This window comes from Somniosus microcephalus, chromosome 19 (assembly GCF_052327205.1).
Source record: "Somniosus microcephalus isolate GS21.2 chromosome 19, FLI_Smic_1.0, whole genome shotgun sequence".
NCBI classification, from domain to species: Eukaryota; Metazoa; Chordata; class Chondrichthyes; order Squaliformes; family Somniosidae; genus Somniosus; species Somniosus microcephalus.
The window spans coordinates 73,062,025-73,082,920 of NC_141005.1; the positions used below are offsets into that span (position 1 = coordinate 73,062,025).

At 45.7% G+C, this 20,896-nt stretch overlaps 17 non-coding genes across 17 annotated transcripts; all 17 read right to left on the bottom strand.

Annotated features, from left to right (window-relative positions):
- Positions 1-410: 410 nt before the first annotated feature.
- trnal-caa (transfer RNA leucine (anticodon CAA)) lies at positions 411-529 on the bottom strand. The gene is made up of 2 exons: positions 492-529; positions 411-456 (listed from the first exon to the last, which is right to left on the bottom strand). It is a non-coding gene; the product is annotated as a tRNA-Leu (tRNA).
- Positions 530-1,570: 1,041 nt separating this feature from the next.
- Positions 1,571-1,689, bottom strand: trnal-caa (transfer RNA leucine (anticodon CAA)). The gene is made up of 2 exons: positions 1,652-1,689; positions 1,571-1,616 (listed from the first exon to the last, which is right to left on the bottom strand). It is a non-coding gene; the product is annotated as a tRNA-Leu (tRNA).
- A 1,041-nt stretch (positions 1,690-2,730) lies between these two features.
- On the bottom strand, positions 2,731-2,849 carry trnal-caa (transfer RNA leucine (anticodon CAA)). Its single transcript has 2 exons — positions 2,812-2,849; positions 2,731-2,776 (listed from the first exon to the last, which is right to left on the bottom strand). It is a non-coding gene; the product is annotated as a tRNA-Leu (tRNA).
- Positions 2,850-3,890: 1,041 nt separating this feature from the next.
- Positions 3,891-4,009, bottom strand: trnal-caa (transfer RNA leucine (anticodon CAA)). Its single transcript has 2 exons — positions 3,972-4,009; positions 3,891-3,936 (listed from the first exon to the last, which is right to left on the bottom strand). It is a non-coding gene; the product is annotated as a tRNA-Leu (tRNA).
- A 1,041-nt stretch (positions 4,010-5,050) lies between these two features.
- Positions 5,051-5,170, bottom strand: trnal-caa (transfer RNA leucine (anticodon CAA)). The gene is made up of 2 exons: positions 5,133-5,170; positions 5,051-5,097 (listed from the first exon to the last, which is right to left on the bottom strand). It is a non-coding gene; the product is annotated as a tRNA-Leu (tRNA).
- A 1,041-nt stretch (positions 5,171-6,211) lies between these two features.
- trnal-caa (transfer RNA leucine (anticodon CAA)) lies at positions 6,212-6,330 on the bottom strand. The gene is made up of 2 exons: positions 6,293-6,330; positions 6,212-6,257 (listed from the first exon to the last, which is right to left on the bottom strand). It is a non-coding gene; the product is annotated as a tRNA-Leu (tRNA).
- A 1,041-nt stretch (positions 6,331-7,371) lies between these two features.
- On the bottom strand, positions 7,372-7,490 carry trnal-caa (transfer RNA leucine (anticodon CAA)). Its single transcript has 2 exons — positions 7,453-7,490; positions 7,372-7,417 (listed from the first exon to the last, which is right to left on the bottom strand). It is a non-coding gene; the product is annotated as a tRNA-Leu (tRNA).
- Positions 7,491-8,531: 1,041 nt separating this feature from the next.
- On the bottom strand, positions 8,532-8,650 carry trnal-caa (transfer RNA leucine (anticodon CAA)). Its single transcript has 2 exons — positions 8,613-8,650; positions 8,532-8,577 (listed from the first exon to the last, which is right to left on the bottom strand). It is a non-coding gene; the product is annotated as a tRNA-Leu (tRNA).
- A 1,041-nt stretch (positions 8,651-9,691) lies between these two features.
- trnal-caa (transfer RNA leucine (anticodon CAA)) lies at positions 9,692-9,805 on the bottom strand. Its single transcript has 2 exons — positions 9,768-9,805; positions 9,692-9,737 (listed from the first exon to the last, which is right to left on the bottom strand). It is a non-coding gene; the product is annotated as a tRNA-Leu (tRNA).
- Positions 9,806-10,846: 1,041 nt separating this feature from the next.
- trnal-caa (transfer RNA leucine (anticodon CAA)) lies at positions 10,847-10,965 on the bottom strand. Its single transcript has 2 exons — positions 10,928-10,965; positions 10,847-10,892 (listed from the first exon to the last, which is right to left on the bottom strand). It is a non-coding gene; the product is annotated as a tRNA-Leu (tRNA).
- A 1,041-nt stretch (positions 10,966-12,006) lies between these two features.
- Positions 12,007-12,125, bottom strand: trnal-caa (transfer RNA leucine (anticodon CAA)). The gene is made up of 2 exons: positions 12,088-12,125; positions 12,007-12,052 (listed from the first exon to the last, which is right to left on the bottom strand). It is a non-coding gene; the product is annotated as a tRNA-Leu (tRNA).
- Positions 12,126-13,166: 1,041 nt separating this feature from the next.
- Positions 13,167-13,285, bottom strand: trnal-caa (transfer RNA leucine (anticodon CAA)). The gene is made up of 2 exons: positions 13,248-13,285; positions 13,167-13,212 (listed from the first exon to the last, which is right to left on the bottom strand). It is a non-coding gene; the product is annotated as a tRNA-Leu (tRNA).
- Positions 13,286-14,326: 1,041 nt separating this feature from the next.
- Positions 14,327-14,445, bottom strand: trnal-caa (transfer RNA leucine (anticodon CAA)). Its single transcript has 2 exons — positions 14,408-14,445; positions 14,327-14,372 (listed from the first exon to the last, which is right to left on the bottom strand). It is a non-coding gene; the product is annotated as a tRNA-Leu (tRNA).
- Positions 14,446-15,486: 1,041 nt separating this feature from the next.
- On the bottom strand, positions 15,487-15,605 carry trnal-caa (transfer RNA leucine (anticodon CAA)). The gene is made up of 2 exons: positions 15,568-15,605; positions 15,487-15,532 (listed from the first exon to the last, which is right to left on the bottom strand). It is a non-coding gene; the product is annotated as a tRNA-Leu (tRNA).
- Positions 15,606-16,646: 1,041 nt separating this feature from the next.
- trnal-caa (transfer RNA leucine (anticodon CAA)) lies at positions 16,647-16,765 on the bottom strand. Its single transcript has 2 exons — positions 16,728-16,765; positions 16,647-16,692 (listed from the first exon to the last, which is right to left on the bottom strand). It is a non-coding gene; the product is annotated as a tRNA-Leu (tRNA).
- Positions 16,766-17,806: 1,041 nt separating this feature from the next.
- trnal-caa (transfer RNA leucine (anticodon CAA)) lies at positions 17,807-17,925 on the bottom strand. Its single transcript has 2 exons — positions 17,888-17,925; positions 17,807-17,852 (listed from the first exon to the last, which is right to left on the bottom strand). It is a non-coding gene; the product is annotated as a tRNA-Leu (tRNA).
- A 2,201-nt stretch (positions 17,926-20,126) lies between these two features.
- On the bottom strand, positions 20,127-20,245 carry trnal-caa (transfer RNA leucine (anticodon CAA)). Its single transcript has 2 exons — positions 20,208-20,245; positions 20,127-20,172 (listed from the first exon to the last, which is right to left on the bottom strand). It is a non-coding gene; the product is annotated as a tRNA-Leu (tRNA).
- Positions 20,246-20,896: the final 651 nt, after the last annotated feature.

Below are 20,896 nucleotides of genomic sequence, written 5' to 3' on the forward strand. Positions count from 1 at the left end.
CCCTGAGTAACGGAGCAGAATTCAGCAGCCTTTGTGTGGAAGAAGTCTCATTCTTTGACTCTGGTGCCCTTTTCCTGAGAAACACCACTGTTTGCAGTGGGATTGAAAGCCACAGCAGCAGAAAGCAATGTGGAATGCATCAAGGTAGGGTAAAAAGGTAGATTTCTGACTCCCTGATTTTTAGTGTGGGAATTGGTTGAAAAGAGAAGTGTGATTTGAAACCTTATCCCCAAGGACAGTGTTAGGATGTGGCAAGTTTTCTGAGGAAAAGAAGTTGGTCTGTGAGCGTTGCCTTTAGCTTGTTGGCAAACGGCAATACCTTTGAGGTATTAGTGGTGGCCACTTGTAAATTGAAGATGAGTTGAGCAGGCTTTTTGACGCTGGTTGTAATTGTGTGGATCAAAAGGTAATGTCAGAAGTGGGATTCGAACCCACGCCCCTAGAAAGGGACCAGAATTCACCAACCATCTGTAAGGTAAGGATTAACAGTCCTTGAGTCTGGCGCCTTAGACCACTCGGCCATCCTGACACCTGTGCACAAAAGCTCTAGAAAAACGTGCTCCAAATTCTGCACTCTTACTGAGCAGCATCACACTCATTCCTCCTGTGCAAACACACAACAAACACACTCCATTCATTCTTCCTGCATGAATTAACCGGCAGTGCCAGTCATTCAGTTCATCATCCCTGCAATGCAACCAACATTCATACGCACATATTTCTCCCAACAACTCGTATTTTGCAAAATAGCGGCTAACATCCTACAATTCTGCTGGCTCAACTTGACAAAACGCAAGCAGCACAGCTGCCGTTCGAACGTGAGCCATTCAAAATCTAACACTCGTTCCAAACAGGACATTTCAGTCTCTCATTCCCGGGCCTTTACTTTTCTCACAATACATTCATGTGACAAGTGCTATTTGGAGTCCTGCTCCCCAGGAAATTACCTGGATCTCCCAACTTTGTGAGGGGAAACAAGGCACTCTGCAGCTATTGCGCCCTTGGCCATAAGCATTAGTCTGAGCATTGCCACCCGAAAGGCACGGGCTAAAAAAGGCATCAACTCTGGCAACTTTTACGCACTGGTGCCTGAATTGCTTGGCTGTGGTGCCTTTGTTTCTGGCAAAATGTTAATGTGGGAAGTAGCATTGGAAGTAATTCCCTGAGTAACGGAGCAGAATTCAGCAGCCTTTGTGTGGAAGAAGTCTCATTCTTTGACTCTGGTGCCCTTTTCCTGAGAAACATCACTGTTTGCAGTGGGATTGAAAGCCACAGCAGCAGAAAGCAATGTGGAATGCATCAAGGTAGGGTAAAAAGGTAGATTTCTGACTCCCTGATTTTTAGTGTGGGAATTGGTTGAAAAGAGAAGTGTGATTTGAAACCTTATCCCCAAGGACAGTGTTAGGATGTGGTAAGTTTTCTGAGGAAAAGAAGTTGGTCTGTGAGCGTTGCCTTTAGCTTGTTGGCAAACGGCAATACCTTTGAGGTATTAGTGGTGGCCACTTGTAAATTGAAGATGAGTTGAGCAGGCTTTTTGACGCTGGTTGTAATTGTGTGGATCAAAAGGTAATGTCAGAAGTGGGATTCGAACCCACGCCCCTAGAAAGGGACCAGAATTCACCAACCATCGGTAAGGTAAGGATTAACAGCCCTTGAGTCTGGCGCCTTAGACCACTCGGCCATCCTGACACCTGTGCACAAAAGCTCTAGAAAAACGTGCTCCAAATTCTGCACTCTTACTGAGCAGCATCACACTCATTCCTCCTGTGCAAACACACAACAAACACACTCCATTCATTCTTCCTGCATGAATTAACCGGCAGTGCCAGTCATTCAGTTCATCATCCCTGCAATGCAACCAACATTCATACGCACATATTTCTCCCAACAACTCGTATTTTGCAAAACAGCGGCTAACATCCTACAATTCTGCTGGCTCAACTTGACAAAACGCAAGCAGCACAGCTGCCGTTCGAACGTGAGCCATTCAAAATCTAACACTCGTTCCAAACAGGACATTTCAGTCTCTCATTCCCGGGCCTTTACTTTTCTCACAATACATTCATGTGACAAGTGCTATTTGGAGTCCTGCTCCCCAGAAAATTACCTGGATCTCCCAACTTTGTGAGGGGAAACAAGGCACTCTGCAGCTATTGCGCCCTTGGCCATAAGCATTAGTCTGAGCATTGCCACCCGAAAGGCACGGCCTAAAAAAGGCATCAACTCTGGCAACTTTTACGCACTGGTGCCTGAATTGCTTGGCTGTGGTGCCTTTGTTTCTGGCAAAATGTTAATGTGGGAAGTAGCATTGGAAGTAATTCCCTGAGTAACGGAGCAGAATTCAGCAGCCTTTGTGTGGATGAAGTCTCATTCTTTGACTCTGGTGCCCTTTTCCTGAGAAACACCACTGTTTGCAGTGGGATTGAAAGCCACAGCAGCAGAAAGCAATGTGGAATGCATCAAGGTAGGGTAAAAAGGTAGATTTCTGACTCCCTGATTTTTAGTGTGGGAATTGGTTGAAAAGAGAAGTGTGATTTGAAACCTTATCCCCAAGGACAGTGTTAGGATGTGGCAAGTTTTCTGAGGAAAAGAAGTTGGTCTGTGAGCGTTGCCTTTAGCTTGTTGGCAAACGGCAATACCTTTGAGGTATTAGTGGTGGCCACTTGTAAATTGAAGATGAGTTGAGCAGGCTTTTTGACGCTGGTTGTAATTGTGTGGATCAAAAGGTAATGTCAGAAGTGGGATTCGAACCCACGCCCCTAGAAAGGGACCAGAATTCACCAACCATCGGTAAGGTAAGGATTAACAGTCCTTGAGTCTGGCGCCTTAGACCACTCGGCCATCCTGACACCTGTGCACAAAAGCTCTAGAAAAACGTGCTCCAAATTCTGCACTCTTACTGAGCAGCATCACGCTCATTCCTCCTGTGCAAACACACAACAAACACACTCCATTCATTCTTCCTGCATGAATTAACCGGCAGTGCCAGTCATTCAGTTCATCATCCCTGCAATGCAACCAACATTCATACGCACATATTTCTCCCAACAACTCGTATTTTGCAAAATAGCGGCTAACATCCTACAATTCTGCTGGCTCAACTTGACAAAACGCAAGCAGCACAGCTGCCGTTCGAACGTGAGCCATTCAAAATCTAACACTCGTTCCAAACAGGACATTTCAGTCTCTCATTCCCGGGCCTTTACTTTTCTCACAATACATTCATGTGACAAGTGCTATTTGGAGTCCTGCTCCCCAGAAAATTACCTGGATCTCCCAACTTTGTGAGGGGAAACAAGGCACTCTGCAGCTATTGCGCCCTTGGCCATAAGCATTAGTCTGAGCATTGCCACCCGAAAGGCACGGCCTAAAAACGGCATCAACTCTGGCAACTTTTACGCACTGGTGCCTGAATTGCTTGGCTGTGGTGCCTTTGTTTCTGGCAAAATGTTAATGTGGGGAGTAGCATTGGAAGTAATTCCCTGAGTAACGGAGCAGAATTCAGCAGCCTTTGTGTGGAAGAAGTCTCATTCTTTGACTCTGGTGCCCTTTTCCTGAGAAACACCACTGTTTGCAGTGGGATTGAAAGCCACAGCAGCAGAAAGCAATGTGGAATGCATCAAGGTAGGGTAAAAAGGTAGATTTCTGACTCCCTGATTTTTAGTGTGGGAATTGGTTGAAAAGAGAAGTGTGATTTGAAACCTTATCCCCAAGGACAGTGTTAGGATGTGGTAAGTTTTCTGAGGAAAAGAAGTTGGTCTGTGAGCGTTGCCTTTAGCTTGTTGGCAAACGGCAATACCTTTGAGGTATTAGTGGTGGCCACTTGTAAATTGAAGATGAGTTGAGCAGGCTTTTTGACGCTGGTTGTAATTGTGTGGATCAAAAGGTAATGTCAGAAGTGGGATTCGAACCCACGCCCCTAGAAAGGGACCAGAATTCACCAACCATCGGTAAGGTAAGGATTAACAGTCCTTGAGTCTGGCGCCTTAGACCACTCGGCCATCCTGACACCTGTGCACAAAAGCTCTAGAAAAACGTGCTCCAAATTCTGCACTCTTACTGAGCAGCATCACACTCATTCCTCCTGTGCAAACACACAACAAACACACTCCATTCATTCTTCCTGCATGAATTAACCGGCAGTGCCAGTCATTCAGTTCATCATCCCTGCAATGCAACCAACATTCATACGCACATATTTCTCCCAACAACTCGTATTTTGCAAAATAGCGGCTGACATCCTACAATTCTGCTGGCTCAACTTGACAAAACGCAAGCAGCACAGCTGCCGTTCGAACGTGAGCCATTCAAAATCTAACACTCGTTCCAAACAGGACATTTCAGTCTCTCATTCCCGGGCCTTTACTTTTCTCACAATACATTCATGTGACAAGTCCTATTTGGAGTCCTGCTCCCCAGAAAATTACCTGGATCTCCCAACATTGTGAGGGGAAACAAGGCACTCTGCAGCTATTGCGCCCTTGGCCATAAGCATTAGTCTGAGCATTGCCACCCGAAAGGCACGGCCTAAAAAAGGCATCAACTCTGGCAACTTTTACGCACTGGTGCCTGAATTGCTTGGCTGTGGTGCCTTTGTTTCTGGCAAAATGTTAATGTGGGAAGTAGCATTGGAAGTAATTCCCTGAGTAACGGAGCAGAATTCAGCAGCCTTTGTGTGGAAGAAGTCTCATTCTTTGACTCTGGTGCCCTTTTCCTGAGAAACACCACTGTTTGCAGTGGGATTGAAAGCCACAGCAGCAGAAAGCAATGTGGAATGCATCAAGGTAGGGTAAAAAGGTAGATTTCTGACTCCCTGATTTTTAGTGTGGGAATTGGTTGAAAACAGAAGTGTGATTTGAAACCTTATCCCCAAGGACAGTGTTAGGATGTGGTAAGTTTTCTGAGGAAAAGAAGTTGGTCTGTGAGCGTTGCCTGTAGCTTGTTGGCAAACGGCAATACCTTTGAGGTAATAGTGGTGGCCACTTGTAAATTGAAGATGAGTTGAGCAGGCTTTTTGACGCTGGTTGTAATTGTGTGGATCAAAAGGTAATGTCAGAAGTGGGATTCGAACCCACGCCCCTAAAAAAGGGACCAGAATTCACCAACCATCGGTAAGGTAAGGATTAACAGTCCTTGAGTCTGGCGCCTTAGACCACTCGGCCATCCTGACACCTGTGCACAAAAGCTCTAGAAAAACGTGCTCCAAATTCTGCACTCTTACTGAGCAGCATCACACTCATTCCTCCTGTGTAAACACACAACAAACACACTCCATTCATTCTTCCTGCATGAATTAACCGGCAGTGCCAGTCATTCAGTTCATCATCCCTGCAATGCAACCAACATTCATACGCACATATTTCTCCCAACAACTCGTATTTTGCAAAATAGCGGCTGACATCCTACAATTCTGCTGGCTCAACTTGACAAAACGCAAGCAGCACAGCTGCCGTTCGAACGTGAGCCATTCAAAATCTAACACTCGTTCCAAACAGGACATTTCAGTCTCTCATTCCCGGGCCTTTACTTTTCTCACAATACATTCATGTGACAAGTGCTATTTGGAGTCCTGCTCCCCAGAAAATTACCTGGATCTCCCAACTTTGTGAGGGGAAACAAGGCACTCTGCAGCTATTGCGCCCTTGGCCATTAGCATTAGTCTGAGCATTGCCACCCGAAAGGCACGGCCTAAAAAAGGCATCAACTCTGGCAACTTTTACGCACTGGTGCCTGAATTGCTTGGCTGTGGTGCCTTTGTTTCTGGCAAAATGTTAATGTGGGAAGTAGCATTGGAAGTAATTCCCTGAGTAACGAAGCAGAATTCAGCAGCCTTTGTGTGGAAGAAGTCTCATTCTTTGACTCTGGTGCCCTTTTCCTGAGAAACACCACTGTTTGCAGTGGGATTGAAAGCCACAGCAGCAGAAAGCAATGTGGAATGCATCAAGGTAGGGTAAAAAGGTAGATTTCTGACTCCCTGATTTTTAGTGTGGGAATTGGTTGAAAAGAGAAGTGTGATTTGAAACCTTATCCCCAAGGACAGTGTTAGGATGTGGTAAGTTTTCTGAGGAAAAGAAGTTGGTCTGTGAGCGTTGCCTTCAGCTTGTTGGCAAACGGCAATACCTTTGAGGTATTAGTGGTGGCCACTTGTAAATTGAAGATGAGTTGAGCAGGCTTTTTGATGCTGGTTGTAATTGTGTGGATCACAAAGTAATGTCAGAAGTGGGATTCGAACCCACGCCCCTAGAAAGGAACCAGAATTCACCAACCATCGGTAAGGTAAGGATTAACAGTCCTTGAGTCTGGCACCTTAGACCACTCGGCCATCCTGACACCTGTGCACAAAAGCTCTAGAAAAACGTGCTCCAAATTCTGCACTCTTACTGAGCAGCATCACACTCATTCCTCCTGTGCAAACACACAACAAACACACTCCATTCATTCTTCCTGCATGAATTAACCGGCAGTGCCAGTCATTCAGTTCATCATCCCTGCAATGCAACCAACATTCATACGCACATATTTCTCCCAACAACTCGTATTTTGCAAAATAGCGGCTGACATCCTACAATTCTGCTGGCTCAACTTGACAAAACGCAAGCAGCACAGCTGCCGTTCGAACGTGAGCCATTCAAAATCTAACACTCGTTCCAAACAGGACATTTCAGTCTCTCATTCCCGGGCCTTTACTTTTCTCACAATACATTCATGTGACAAGTCCTATTTGGAGTCCTGCTCCCCAGAAAATTACCTGGATCTCCCAACATTGTGAGGGGAAACAAGGCACTCTGCAGCTATTGCGCCCTTGGCCATAAGCATTAGTCTGAGCATTGCCACCCGAAAGGCACGGCCTACAAAAGGCATCAACTCTGGCAACTTTTACGCACTGGTGCCTGAATTGCTTGGCTGTGGTGCCTTTGTTTCTGGCAAAATGTTAATGTGGGAAGTAGCATTGGAAGTAATTCCCTGAGTAACGGAGCAGAATTCAGCAGCCTTTGTGTGGAAGAAGTCTCATTCTTTGACTCTGGTGCCCTTTTCCTGAGAAACACCACTGTTTGCAGTGGGATTGAAAGCCACAGTAGCAGAAAGCAATGTGGAATGCATCAAGGTAGGGTAAAAAGGTAGATTTCTGACTCCCTGATTTTTAGTGTGGGAATTGGTTGAAAAGAGAAGTGTGATTTGAAACCTTATCCCCAAGGACAGTGTTAGGATGTGGTAAGTTTTCTGAGGAAAAGAAGTTGGTCTGTGAGCGTTGCCTTTAGCTTGTTGGCAAACGGCAATACCTTTGAGGTAATAGTGGTGGCCACTTGTAAATTGAAGATGAGTTGAGCAGGCTTTTTGACGCTGGTTGTAATTGTGTGGATCAAAAGGTAATGTCAGAAGTGGGATTCGAACCCACGCCCCTAGAAAGGGACCAGAATTCACCAACCATCGGTAAGGTAAGGATTAACAGTCCTTGAGTCTGGCGCCTTAGACCACTCGGCCATCCTGACACCTGTGCACAAAAGCTCTAGAAAAACGTGCTCCAAATTCTGCACTCTTACTGAGCAGCATCACACTCATTCCTCCTGTGCAAACACACAACAAACACACTCCATTCATTCTTCCTGCATGAATTAACCGGCAGTGCCAGTCATTCAGTTCATCATCCCTGCAATGCAACCAACATTCATACGCACATATTTCTCCCAACAACTCGTATTTTGCAAAATAGCGGCTGACATCCTACAATTCTGCTGGCTCAACTTGACAAAACGCAAGCAGCACAGCTGCCGTTCGAACGTGAGCCATTCAAAATCTAACACTCGTTCCAAACAGGACATTTCAGTCTCTCATTCCCGGGCCTTTACTTTTCTCACAATACATTCATGTGACAAGTGCTATTTGGAGTCCTGCTCCCCAGAAAATTACCTGGATCTCCCAACTTTGTGAGGGGAAACAAGGCACTCTGCAGCTATTGCGCCCTTGGCCATAAGCATTAGTCTGAGCATTGCCACCCGAAAGGCACGGCCTAAAAAAGGCATCAACTCTGGCAACTTTTACGCACTGGTGCCTGAATTGCTTGGCTGTGGTGCCTTTGTTTCTGGCAAAATGTTAATGTGGGAAGTAGCATTGGAAGTAATTCCCTGAGTAACGAAGCAGAATTCAGCAGCCTTTGTGTGGAAGAAGTCTCATTCTTTGACTCTGGTGCCCTTTTCCTGAGAAACACCACTGTTTGCAGTGGGATTGAAAGCCACAGCAGCAGAAAGCAATGTGGAATGCATCAAGGTAGGGTAAAAAGGTAGATTTCTGACTCCCTGATTTTTAGTGTGGGAATTGGTTGAAAAGAGAAGTGTGATTTGAAACCTTATCCCCAAGGACAGTGTTAGGATGTGGTAAGTTTTCTGAGGAAAAGAAGTTGGTCTGTGAGCGTTGCCTTTAGCTTGTTGGCAAACGGCAATACCTTTGAGGTATTAGTGGTGGCCACTTGTAAATTGAAGATGAGTTGAGCAGGCTTTTTGACGCTGGTTGTAATTGTGTGGATCAAAAGGTAATGTCAGAAGTGGGATTCGAACCCACGCCCCTAGAAAGGGACCAGAATTCACCAACCATCGATAAGGTAAGGATTAACAGTCCTTGAGTCTGGCGCCTTAGACCACTCGGCCATCCTGACACCTGTGCACAAAAGCTCTAGAAAAACGTGCTCCAAATTCTGCACTCTTACTGAGCAGCATCACACTCATTCCTCCTGTGCAAACACACAACAAACACACTCCATTCATTCTTCCTGCATGAATTAACCGGCAGTGCCAGTCATTCAGTTCATCATCCCTGCAATGCAACCAACATTCATACGCACATATTTCTCCCAACAACTCGTATTTTGCAAAATAGCGGCTGACATCCTACAATTCTGCTGGCTCAACTTGACAAAACGCAAGCAGCACAGCTGCCGTTCGAACGTGAGCCATTCAAAATCTAACACTCGTTCCAAACAGGACATTTCAGTCTCTCATTCCCGGGCCTTTACTTTTCTCACAATACATTCATGTGACAAGTGCTATTTGGAGTCCTGCTCCCCAGAAAATTACCTGGATCTCCCAACTTTGTGAGGGGAAACAAGGCACTCTGCAGCTATTGCGCCCTTGGCCATAAGCATTAGTCTGAGCATTGCCACCCGAAAGGCACGGCCTAAAAAAGGCATCAACTCTGGCAACTTTTACGCACTGGTGCCTGAATTGCTTGGCTGTGGTGCCTTTGTTTCTGGCAAAATGTTAATGTGGGAAGTAGCATTGGAAGTAATTCCCTGAGTAACGGAGCAGAATTCAGCAGCCTTTGTGTGGAAGAAGTCTCATTCTTTGACTCTGGTGCCCTTTTCCTGAGAAACACCACTGTTTGCAGTGGGATTGAAAGCCACAGCAGCAGAAAGCAATGTGGAATGCATCAAGGTAGGGTAAAAAGGTAGATTTCTGACTCCCTGATTTTTAGTGTGGGAATTGGTTGAAAAGAGAAGTGTGATTTGAAACCTTATCCCCAAGGACAGTGTTAGGATGTGGTAAGTTTTCTGAGGAAAAGAAGTTGGTCTGTGAGCGTTGCCTTTAGCTTGTTGGCAAACGGCAATACCTTTGAGGTATTAGTGGTGGCCACTTGTAAATTGAAGATGAGTTGAGCAGGCTTTTTGACGCTGGTTGTAATTGTGTGGATCAAAAGGTAATGTCAGAAGTGGGATTCGAACCCACGCCCCTAGAAAGGGACCAGAATTCACCAACCATCGGTAAGGATTAACAGTCCTTGAGTCTGGCGCCTTAGACCACTCGGCCATCCTGACACCTGTGCACAAAAGCTCTAGAAAAACGTGCTCCAAATTCTGCACTCTTACTGAGCAGCATCACACTCATTCCTCCTGTGCAAACACACAACAAACACACTCCATTCATTCTTCCTGCATGAATTAACCGGCAGTGCCAGTCATTCAGTTCATCATCCCTGCAATGCAACCAACATTCATACGCACATATTTCTCCCAACAACTCGTATTTTGCAAAATAGCGGCTGACATCCTACAATTCTGCTGGCTCAACTTGACAAAACGCAAGCAGCACAGCTGCCGTTCGAACGTGAGCCATTCAAAATCTAACACTCGTTCCAAACAGGACATTTCAGTCTCTCATTCCCGGGCCTTTACTTTTCTCACAATACATTCATGTGACAAGTGCTATTTGGAGTCCTGCTCCCCAGAAAATTACCTGGATCTCCCAACTTTGTGAGGGGAAACAAGGCACTCTGCAGCTATTGCGCCCTTGGCCATAAGCATTAGTCTGAGCATTGCCACCCGAAAGGCACGGCCTAAAAAAGGCATCAACTCTGGCAACTTTTACGCACTGGTGCCTGAATTGCTTGGCTGTGGTGCCTTTGTTTCTGGCAAAATGTTAATGTGGGAAGTAGCATTGGAAGTAATTCCCTGAGTAACGGAGCAGAATTCAGCAGCCTTTGTGTGGAAGAAGTCTCATTCTTTGACTCTGGTGCCCTTTTCCTGAGAAACACCACTGTTTGCAGTGGGATTGAAAGCCACAGCAGCAGAAAGCAATGTGGAATGCATCAAGGTAGGGTAAAAAGGTAGATTTCTGACTCCCTGATTTTTAGTGTGGGAATTGGTTGAAAAGAGAAGTGTGATTTGAAACCTTATCCCCAAGGACAGTGTTAGGATGTGGTAAGTTTTCTGAGGAAAAGAAGTTGGTCTGTGAGCGTTGCCTTTAGCTTGTTGGCAAACGGCAATACCTTTGAGGTATTAGTGGTGGCCACTTGTAAATTGAAGATGAGTTGAGCAGGCTTTTTGACGCTGGTTGTAATTGTGTGGATCAAAAGGTAATATCAGAAGTGGGATTCGAACCCACGCCCCTAGAAAGGGACCAGAATTCACCAACCATCGGTAAGGTAAGGATTAACAGTCCTTGAGTCTGGCGCCTTAGACCACTCGGCCATCCTGACACCTGTGCACAAAAGCTCTAGAAAAACGTGCTCCAAATTCTGCACTCTTACTGAGCAGCATCACACTCATTCCTCCTGTGCAAACACACAACAAACACACTCCATTCATTCTTCCTGCATGAATTAACCGGCAGTGCCAGTCATTCAGTTCATCATCCCTGCAATGCAACCAACATTCATACGCACATATTTCTCCCAACAACTCGTATTTTGCAAAATAGCGGCTGACATCCTACAATTCTGCTGGCTCAACTTGACAAAACGCAAGCAGCACAGCTGCCGTTCGAACGTGAGCCATTCAAAATCTAACACTCGTTCCAAACAGGACATTTCAGTCTCTCATTCCCGGGCCTTTACTTTTCTCACAATACATTCATGTGACAAGTGCTATTTGGAGTCCTGCTCCCCAGAAAATTACCTGGATCTCCCAACTTTGTGAGGGGAAACAAGGCACTCTGCAGCTATTGCGCCCTTGGCCATAAGCATTAGTCTGAGCATTGCCACCCGAAAGGCACGGCCTAAAAAAGGCATCAACTCTGGCAACTTTTACGCACTGGTGCCTGAATTGCTTGGCTGTGGTGCCTTTGTTTCTGGCAAAATGTTAATGTGGGAAGTAGCATTGGAAGTAATTCCCTGAGTAACGGAGCAGAATTCAGCAGCCTTTGTGTGGAAGAAGTCTCATTCTTTGACTCTGGTGCCCTTTTCCTGAGAAACACCACTGTTTGCAGTGGGATTGAAAGCCACAGCAGCAGAAAGCAATGTGGAATGCATCAAGGTAGGGTAAAAAGGTAGATTTCTGACTCCCTGATTTTTAGTGTGGGAATTGGTTGAAAAGAGAAGTGTGATTTGAAACCTTATCCCCAAGGACAGTGTTAGGATGTGGTAAGTTTTCTGAGGAAAAGAAGTTGGTCTGTGAGCGTTGCCTTTAGCTTGTTGGCAAACGGCAATACCTTTGAGGTATTAGTGGTGGCCACTTGTAAATTGAAGATGAGTTGAGCAGGCTTTTTGACGCTGGTTGTAATTGTGTGGATCAAAAGGTAATGTCAGAAGTGGGATTCGAACCCACGCCCCTAGAAAGGGACCAGAATTCACCAACCATCGGTAAGGTAAGGATTAACAGTCCTTGAGTCTGGCGCCTTAGACCACTCGGCCATCCTGACACCTGTGCACAAAAGCTCTAGAAAAACGTGCTCCAAATTCTGCACTCTTACTGAGCAGCATCACACTCATTCCTCCTGTGCAAACACACAACAAACACACTCCATTCATTCTTCCTGCATGAATTAACCGGCAGTGCCAGTCATTCAGTTCATCATCCCTGCAATGCAACCAACATTCATACGCACATATTTCTCCCAACAACTCGTATTTTGCAAAATAGCGGCTGACATCCTACAATTCTGCTGGCTCAACTTGACAAAACGCAAGCAGCACAGCTGCCGTTCGAACGTGAGCCATTCAAAATCTAACACTCGTTCCAAACAGGACATTTCAGTCTCTCATTCCCGGGCCTTTACTTTTCTCACAATACATTCATGTGACAAGTGCTATTTGGAGTCCTGCTCCCCAGAAAATTACCTGGATCTCCCAACTTTGTGAGGGGAAACAAGGCACTCTGCAGCTATTGCGCCCTTGGCCATAAGCATTAGTCTGAGCATTGCCACCCGAAAGGCACGGCCTAAAAAAGGCATCAACTCTGGCAACTTTTACGCACTGGTGCCTGAATTGCTTGGCTGTGGTGCCTTTGTTTCTGGCAAAATGTTAATGTGGGAAGTAGCATTGGAAGTAATTCCCTGAGTAACGGAGCAGAATTCAGCAGCCTTTGTGTGGAAGAAGTCTCATTCTTTGACTCTGGTGCCCTTTTCCTGAGAAACACCACTGTTTGCAGTGGGATTGAAAGCCACAGCAGCAGAAAGCAATGTGGAATGCATCAAGGTAGGGTAAAAAGGTAGATTTCTGACTCCCTGATTTTTAGTGTGGGAATTGGTTGAAAAGAGAAGTGTGATTTGAAACCTTATCCCCAAGGACAGTGTTAGGATGTGGTAAGTTTTCTGAGGAAAAGAAGTTGGTCTGTAAGCGTTGCCTTTAGCTTGTTGGCAAACGGCAATACCTTTGAGGTATTAGTGGTGGCCACTTGTAAATTGAAGATGAGTTGAGCAGGCTTTTTGACGCTGGTTGTAATTGTGTGGATCAAAAGGTAATGTCAGAAGTGGGATTCGAACCCACGCCCCTAGAAAGGGACCAGAATTCACCAACCATCGGTAAGGTAAGGATTAACAGTCCTTGAGTCTGGCGCCTTAGACCACTCGGCCATCCTGACACCTGTGCACAAAAGCTCTAGAAAAACGTGCTCCAAATTCTGCACTCTTACTGAGCAGCATCACACTCATTCCTCCTGTGCAAACACACAACAAACACACTCCATTCATTCTTCCTGCATGAATTAACCGGCAGTGCCAGTCATTCAGTTCATCATCCCTGCAATGCAACCAACATTCATACGCACATATTTCTCCCAACAACTCGTATTTTGCAAAATAGCGGCTGACATCCTACAATTCTGCTGGCTCAACTTGACAAAACGCAAGCAGCACAGCTGCCGTTCGAACGTGAGCCATTCAAAATCTAACACTCGTTCCAAACAGGACATTTCAGTCTCTCATTCCCGGGCCTTTACTTTTCTCACAATACATTCATGTGACAAGTGCTATTTGGAGTCCTGCTCCCCAGAAAATTACCTGGATCTCCCAACTTTGTGAGGGGAAACAAGGCACTCTGCAGCTATTGCGCCCTTGGCCATAAGCATTAGTCTGAGCATTGCCACCCGAAAGGCACGGCCTAAAAAAGGCATCAACTCTGGCAACTTTTACGCACTGGTGCCTGAATTGCTTGGCTGTGGTGCCTTTGTTTCTGGCAAAATGTTAATGTGGGAAGTAGCATTGGAAGTAATTCCCTGAGTAACGGAGCAGAATTCAGCAGCCTTTGTGTGGAAGAAGTCTCATTCTTTGACTCTGGTGCCCTTTTCCTGAGAAACACCACTGTTTGCAGTGGGATTGAAAGCCACAGCAGCAGAAAGCAATGTGGAATGCATCAAGGTAGGGTAAAAAGGTAGATTTCTGACTCCCTGATTTTTAGTGTGGGAATTGGTTGAAAAGAGAAGTGTGATTTGAAACCTTATCCCCAAGGACAGTGTTAGGATGTGGTAAGTTTTCTGAGGAAAAGAAGTTGGTCTGTGAGCGTTGCCTTTAGCTTGTTGGCAAACGGCAATACCTTTGAGGTATTAGTGGTGGCCACTTGTAAATTGAAGATGAGTTGAGCAGGCTTTTTGACGCTGGTTGTAATTGTGTGGATCAAAAGGTAATGTCAGAAGTGGGATTCGAACCCACGCCCCTAGAAAGGGACCAGAATTCACCAACCATCGGTAAGGTAAGGATTAACAGTCCTTGAGTCTGGCGCCTTAGACCACTCGGCCATCCTGACACCTGTGCACAAAAGCTCTAGAAAAACGTGCTCCAAATTCTGCACTCTTACTGAGCAGCATCACACTCATTCCTCCTGTGCAAACACACAACAAACACACTCCATTCATTCTTCCTGCATGAATTAACCGGCAGTGCCAGTCATTCAGTTCATCATCCCTGCAATGCAACCAACATTCATACGCACATATTTCTCCCAACAACTCGTATTTTGCAAAATAGCGGCTGACATCCTACAATTCTGCTGGCTCAACTTGACAAAACGCAAGCAGCACAGCTGCCGTTCGAACGTGAGCCATTCAAAATCTAACACTCGTTCCAAACAGGACATTTCAGTCTCTCATTCCCGGGCCTTTACTTTTCTCACAATACATTCATGTGACAAGTGCTATTTGGAGTCCTGCTCCCCAGAAAATTACCTGGATCTCCCAACTTTGTGAGGGGAAACAAGGCACTCTGCAGCTATTGCGCCCTTGGCCATAAGCATTAGTCTGAGCATTGCCACCCGAAAGGCACGGCCTAAAAAAGGCATCAACTCTGGCAACTTTTACGCACTGGTGCCTGAATTGCTTGGCTGTGGTGCCTTTGTTTCTGGCAAAATGTTAATGTGGGAAGTAGCATTGGAAGTAATTCCCTGAGTAACGGAGCAGAATTCAGCAGCCTTTGTGTGGAAGAAGTCTCATTCTTTGACTCTGGTGCCCTTTTCCTGAGAAACACCACTGTTTGCAGTGGGATTGAAAGCCACAGCAGCAGAAAGCAATGTGGAATGCATCAAGGTAGGGTAAAAAGGTAGATTTCTGACTCCCTGATTTTTAGTGTGGGAATTGGTTGAAAAGAGAAGTGTGATTTGAAACCTTATCCCCAAGGACAGTGTTAGGATGTGGTAAGTTTTCTGAGGAAAAGAAGTTGGTCTGTGAGCGTTGCCTTTAGCTTGTTGGCAAACGGCAATACCTTTGAGGTATTAGTGGTGGCCACTTGTAAATTGAAGATGAGTTGAGCAGGCTTTTTGACGCTGGTTGTAATTGTGTGGATCAAAAGGTAATGTCAGAAGTGGGATTCGAACCCACGCCCCTAGAAAGGGACCAGAATTCACCAACCATCGGTAAGGTAAAGATTAACAGTCCTTGAGTCTGGCGCCTTAGACCACTCGGCCATCCTGACACCTGTGCACAAAAGCTCTAGAAAAACGTGCTCCAAATTCTGCACTCTTACTGAGCAGCATCACACTCATTCCTCCTGTGCAAACACACAACAAACACACTCCATTCATTCTTCCTGCATGAATTAACCGGCAGTGCCAGTCATTCAGTTCATCATCCCTGCAATGCAACCAACATTCATACGCACATATTTCTCCCAACAACTCGTATTTTGCAAAATAGCGGCTGACATCCTACAATTCTGCTGGCTCAACTTGACAAAACGCAAGCAGCACAGCTGCCGTTCGAACGTGAGCCATTCAAAATCTAACACTCGTTCCAAACAGGACATTTCAGTCTCTCATTCCCGGGCCTTTACTTTTCTCACAATACATTCATGTGACAAGTGCTATTTGGAGTCCTGCTCCCCAGAAAATTACCTGGATCTCCCAACTTTGTGAGGGGAAACAAGGCACTCTGCAGCTATTGCGCCCTTGGCCATAAGCATTAGTCTGAGCATTGCCACCCGAAAGGCACGGCCTAAAAAAGGCATCAACTCTGGCAACTTTTACGCACTGGTGCCTGAATTGCTTGGCTGTGGTGCCTTTGTTTCTGGCAAAATGTTAATGTGGGAAGTAGCATTGGAAGTAATTCCCTGAGTAACGGAGCAGAATTCAGCAGCCTTTGTGTGGAAGAAGTCTCATTCTTTGACTCTGGTGCCCTTTTCCTGAGAAACACCACTGTTTGCAGTGGGATTGAAAGCCACAGCAGCAGAAAGCAATGTGGAATGCATCAAGGTAGGGTAAAAAGGTAGATTTCTGACTCCCTGATTTTTAGTGTGGGAATTGGTTGAAAAGAGAAGTGTGATTTGAAACCTTATCCCCAAGGACAGTGTTAGGATGTGGTAAGTTTTCTGAGGAAAAGAAGTTGGTCTGTGAGCGTTGCCTTTAGCTTGTTGGCAAACGGCAATACCTTTGAGGTATTAGTGGTGGCCACTTGTAAATTGAAGATGAGTTGAGCAGGCTTTTTGACGCTGGTTGTAATTGTGTGGATCAAAAGGTAATGTCAGAAGTGGGATTCGAACCCACGCCCCTAGAAAGGGACCAGAATTCACCAACCATCGGTAAGGTAAGGATTAACAGTCCTTGAGTCTGGCGCCTTAGACCACTCGGCCATCCTGACACCTGTGCACAAAAGCTCTAGAAAAACGTGCTCCAAATTCTGCACTCTTACTGAGCAGCATCACACTCATTCCTCCTGTGCAAACACACAACAAACACACTCCATTCATTCTTCCTGCATGAATTAACCGGCAGTGCCAGTCATTCAGTTCATCATCCCTGCAATGCAACCAACATTCATACGCACATATTTCTCCCAACAACTCGTATTTTGCAAAATAGCGGCTGACATCCTACAATTCTGCTGGCTCAACTTGACAAAACGCAAGCAGCACAGCTGCCGTTCGAACGTGAGCCATTCAAAATCTAACACTCGTTCCAAACAGGACATTTCAGTCTCTCATTCCCGGGCCTTTACTTTTCTCACAATACATTCATGTGACAAGTGCTATTTGGAGTCCTGCTCCCCAGAAAATTACCTGGATCTCACAACTTTGTGAGGGGAAACAAGGCACTCTGCAGCTATTGCGCCCTTGGCCATAAGCATTAGTCTGAGCATTGCCACCCGAAAGGCACGGCCTAAAAAAGGCATCAACTCTGGCAACTTTTACGCACTGGTGCCTGAATTGCTTGGCTGTGGTGCCTTTGTTTCTGGCAAAATGTTAATGTGGGAAGTAGCATTGGAAGTAATTCCCTGAGTAACGGAGCAGAATTCAGCAGCCTTTGTGTGGAAGAAGTCTCATTCTTTGACTCTGGTGCCCTTTTCCTGAGAAACACCACTGTTTGTAGTGGGATTGAAAGCCACAGCAGCAGAAAGCAATGTGGAATGCATCAAGGTAGGGTAAAAAGGTAGATTTCTGACTCCCTGATTTTTAGTGTGGGAATTGGTTGAAAAGAGAAGTGTGATTTGAAACCTTATCCCCAAGGACAGTGTTAGGATGTGGTAAGTTTTCTGAGGAAAAGAAGTTGGTCTGTGAGCGTTGCCTTTAGCTTGTTGGCAAACGGCAATACCTTTGAGGTATTAGTGGTGGCCACTTGTAAATTGAAGATGAGTTGAGCAGGCTTTTTGACGCTAGTTGTAATTGTGTGGATCAAAAGGTAATGTCAGAAGTGGGATTCGAACCCACGCCCCTGGAAAGGGACCAGAATTCACCAACCATCGGTAAGGTAAGGATTAACAGTCCTTGAGTCTGGTGCCTTAGACCACTCGGCCATCCTGACACCTGTGCACAAAAGCTCTAGAAAAACGTGCTCCAAATTCTGCACTCTTACTGAGCAGCATCACACTCATTCCTCCTGTGCAAACACACAACAAACACACTCCATTCATTCTTCCTGCATGAATTAACCGGCAGTGCCAGTCATTCAGTTCATCATCCCTGCAATGCAACCAACATTCATACGCACATATTTCTCCCAACAACTCGTATTTTGCAAAATAGCGGCTGACATCCTACAATTCTGCTGGCTCAACTTGACAAAACGCAAGCAGCACAGCTGCCGTTCGAACGTGAGCCATTCAAAATCTAACACTCGTTCCAAACAGGACATTTCAGTCTCTCATTCCCGGGCCTTTACTTTTCTCACAATACATTCATGTGACAAGTGCTATTTGGAGTCCTGCTCCCCAGAAAATTACCTGGATCTCCCAACTTTGTGAGGGGAAACAAGGCACTCTGCAGCTATTGCGCCCTTGGCCATAAGCATTAGTCTGAGCATTGCCACCCGAAAGGCACGGCCTAAAAAAGGCATCAACTCTGGCAACTTTTACGCACTGGTGCCTGAATTGCTTGGCTGTGGTGCCTTTGTTTCTGGCAAAATGTTAATGTGGGAAGTAGCATTGGAAGTAATTCCCTGAGTAACGGAGCAGAATTCAGCAGCCTTTGTGTGGAAGAAGTCTCATTCTTTGACTCTGGTGCCCTTTTCCTGAGAAACACCACTGTTTGCAGTGGGATTGAAAGCCACAGCAGCAGAAAGCAATGTGGAATGCATCAAGGTAGGGTAAAAAGGTAGATTTCTGACTCCCTGATTTTTAGTGTGGGAATTGGTTGAAAAGAGAAGTGTGATTTGAAACCTTATCCCCAAGGACAGTGTTAGGATGTGGTAAGTTTTCTGAGGAAAAGAAGTTGGTCTGTGAGCATTGCCTTTAGCTTGTTGGCAAACGGCAATACCTTTGAGGTATTAGTGGCGGCCACTTGTAAATTGAAGATGAGTTGAGCAGGCTTTTTGACGCTGGTTGCAATTGTGTGGATCAAAAGGTAATGTCAGAAGTGGGATTCGAACCCACGCCCCTAGAAAGGGACCAGAATTCACCAACCATCGGTAAGGTAAGGATTAACAGTCCTTGAGTCTGGCGCCTTAGACCACTCGGCCATCCTAAAATCTGTGCACAAAAGCTCTAGAAAAACGTGCTCCAAATTCTGCACTCTTACTGAGCAGCATCACACTCATTCCTCCTGTGCAAACACACAACAAACACACTCCATTCATTCTTCCTGCATGAATTAACCGGCAGTGCCAGTCATTCAGTTCATCATCCCTGCAATGCAACCAACATTCATACGCACATATTTCTCCCAACAACTCGTATTTTGCAAAATAGCGGCTGACATCCTACAATTCTGCTGGCTCAACTTGACAAAACGCAAGCAGCACAGCTGCCGTTCGAACGTGAGCCATTCAAAATCTAACACTCGTTCCAAACAGGACATTTCAGTCTCTCATTCCCGGGCCTTTACTTTTCTCACAATACATTCATGTGACAAGTGCTATTTGGAGTCCTGCTCCCCAGAAAATTACCTGGATCTCCCAACTTTGTGAGGGGAAACAAGGCACTCTGCAGCTATTGCGCCCTTGGCCATAAGCATTAGTCTGAGCATTGCCACCCGAAAGGCACGGCCTAAAAAAGGCATCAACTCTGGCAACTTTTACGCACTGGTGCCTGAATTGCTTGGCTGTGGTGCCTTTGTTTCTGGCAAAATGTTAATGTGGGAAGTAGCATTGGAAGTAATTCCCTGAGTAACGGAGCAGAATTCAGCAGCCTTTGTGTGGAAGAAGTCTCATTCTTTGACTCTGGTGCCCTTTTCCTGAGAAACACCACTGTTTGCAGTGGGATTGAAAGCCACAGCAGCAGAAAGCAATGTGGAATGCATCAAGGTAGGGTAAAAAGGTAGATTTCTGACTCCCTGATTTTTAGTGTGGGAATTGGTTGAAAAGAGAAGTGTGATTTGAAACCTTATCCCCAAGGACAGTGTTAGGATGTGGTAAGTTTTCTGAGGAAAAGAAGTTGGTCTGTGAGCGTTGCCTTTAGCTTGTTGGCAAACGGCAATACCTTTGAGGTATTAGTGGTGGCCACTTGTAAATTGAAGATGAGTTGAGCAGGCTTTTTGACGCTGGTTGTAATTGTGTGGATCAAAAGGTAATGTTAGAAGTGGGATTCGAACCCACGCCCCTAGAAAGGGACCAGAATTCACCAACCATCGGTAAGGTAAAGATTAACAGTCCTTGAGTCTGGCGCCTTAGACCACTCGGCCATCCTGACACCTGTGCACAAAAGCTCTAGAAAAACGTGCTCCAAATTCTGCACTCTTACTGAGCAGCATCACACTCATTCCTCCTGTGCAAACACACAACAAACACACTCCATTCATTCTTCCTGCATGAATTAACCGGCAGTGCCAGTCATTCAGTTCATCATCCCTGCAATGCAACCAACATTCATACGCACATATTTCTCCCAACAACTCGTATTTTGCAAAATAGCGGCTGACATCCTACAATTCTGCTGGCTCAACTTGACAAAACGCAAGCAGCACAGCTGCCGTTCGAACGTGAGCCATTCAAAATCTAACACTCGTTCCAAACAGGACATTTCAGTCTCTCATTCCCGGGCCTTTACTTTTCTCACAATACATTCATGTGACAAGTGCTATTTGGAGTCCTGCTCCCCAGAAAATTACCTGGATCTCCCAACTTTGTGAGGGGAAACAAGGCACTCTGCAGCTATTGCGCCCTTGGCCATAAGCATTAGTCTGAGCATTGCCACCCGAAAGGCACGGCCTAAAAAAGGCATCAACTCTGGCAACTTTTACGCACTGGTGCCTGAATTGCTTGGCTGTGGTGCCTTTGTTTCTGGCAAAATGTTAATGTGGGAAGTAGCATTGGAAGTAATTCCCTGAGTAACGGAGCAGAA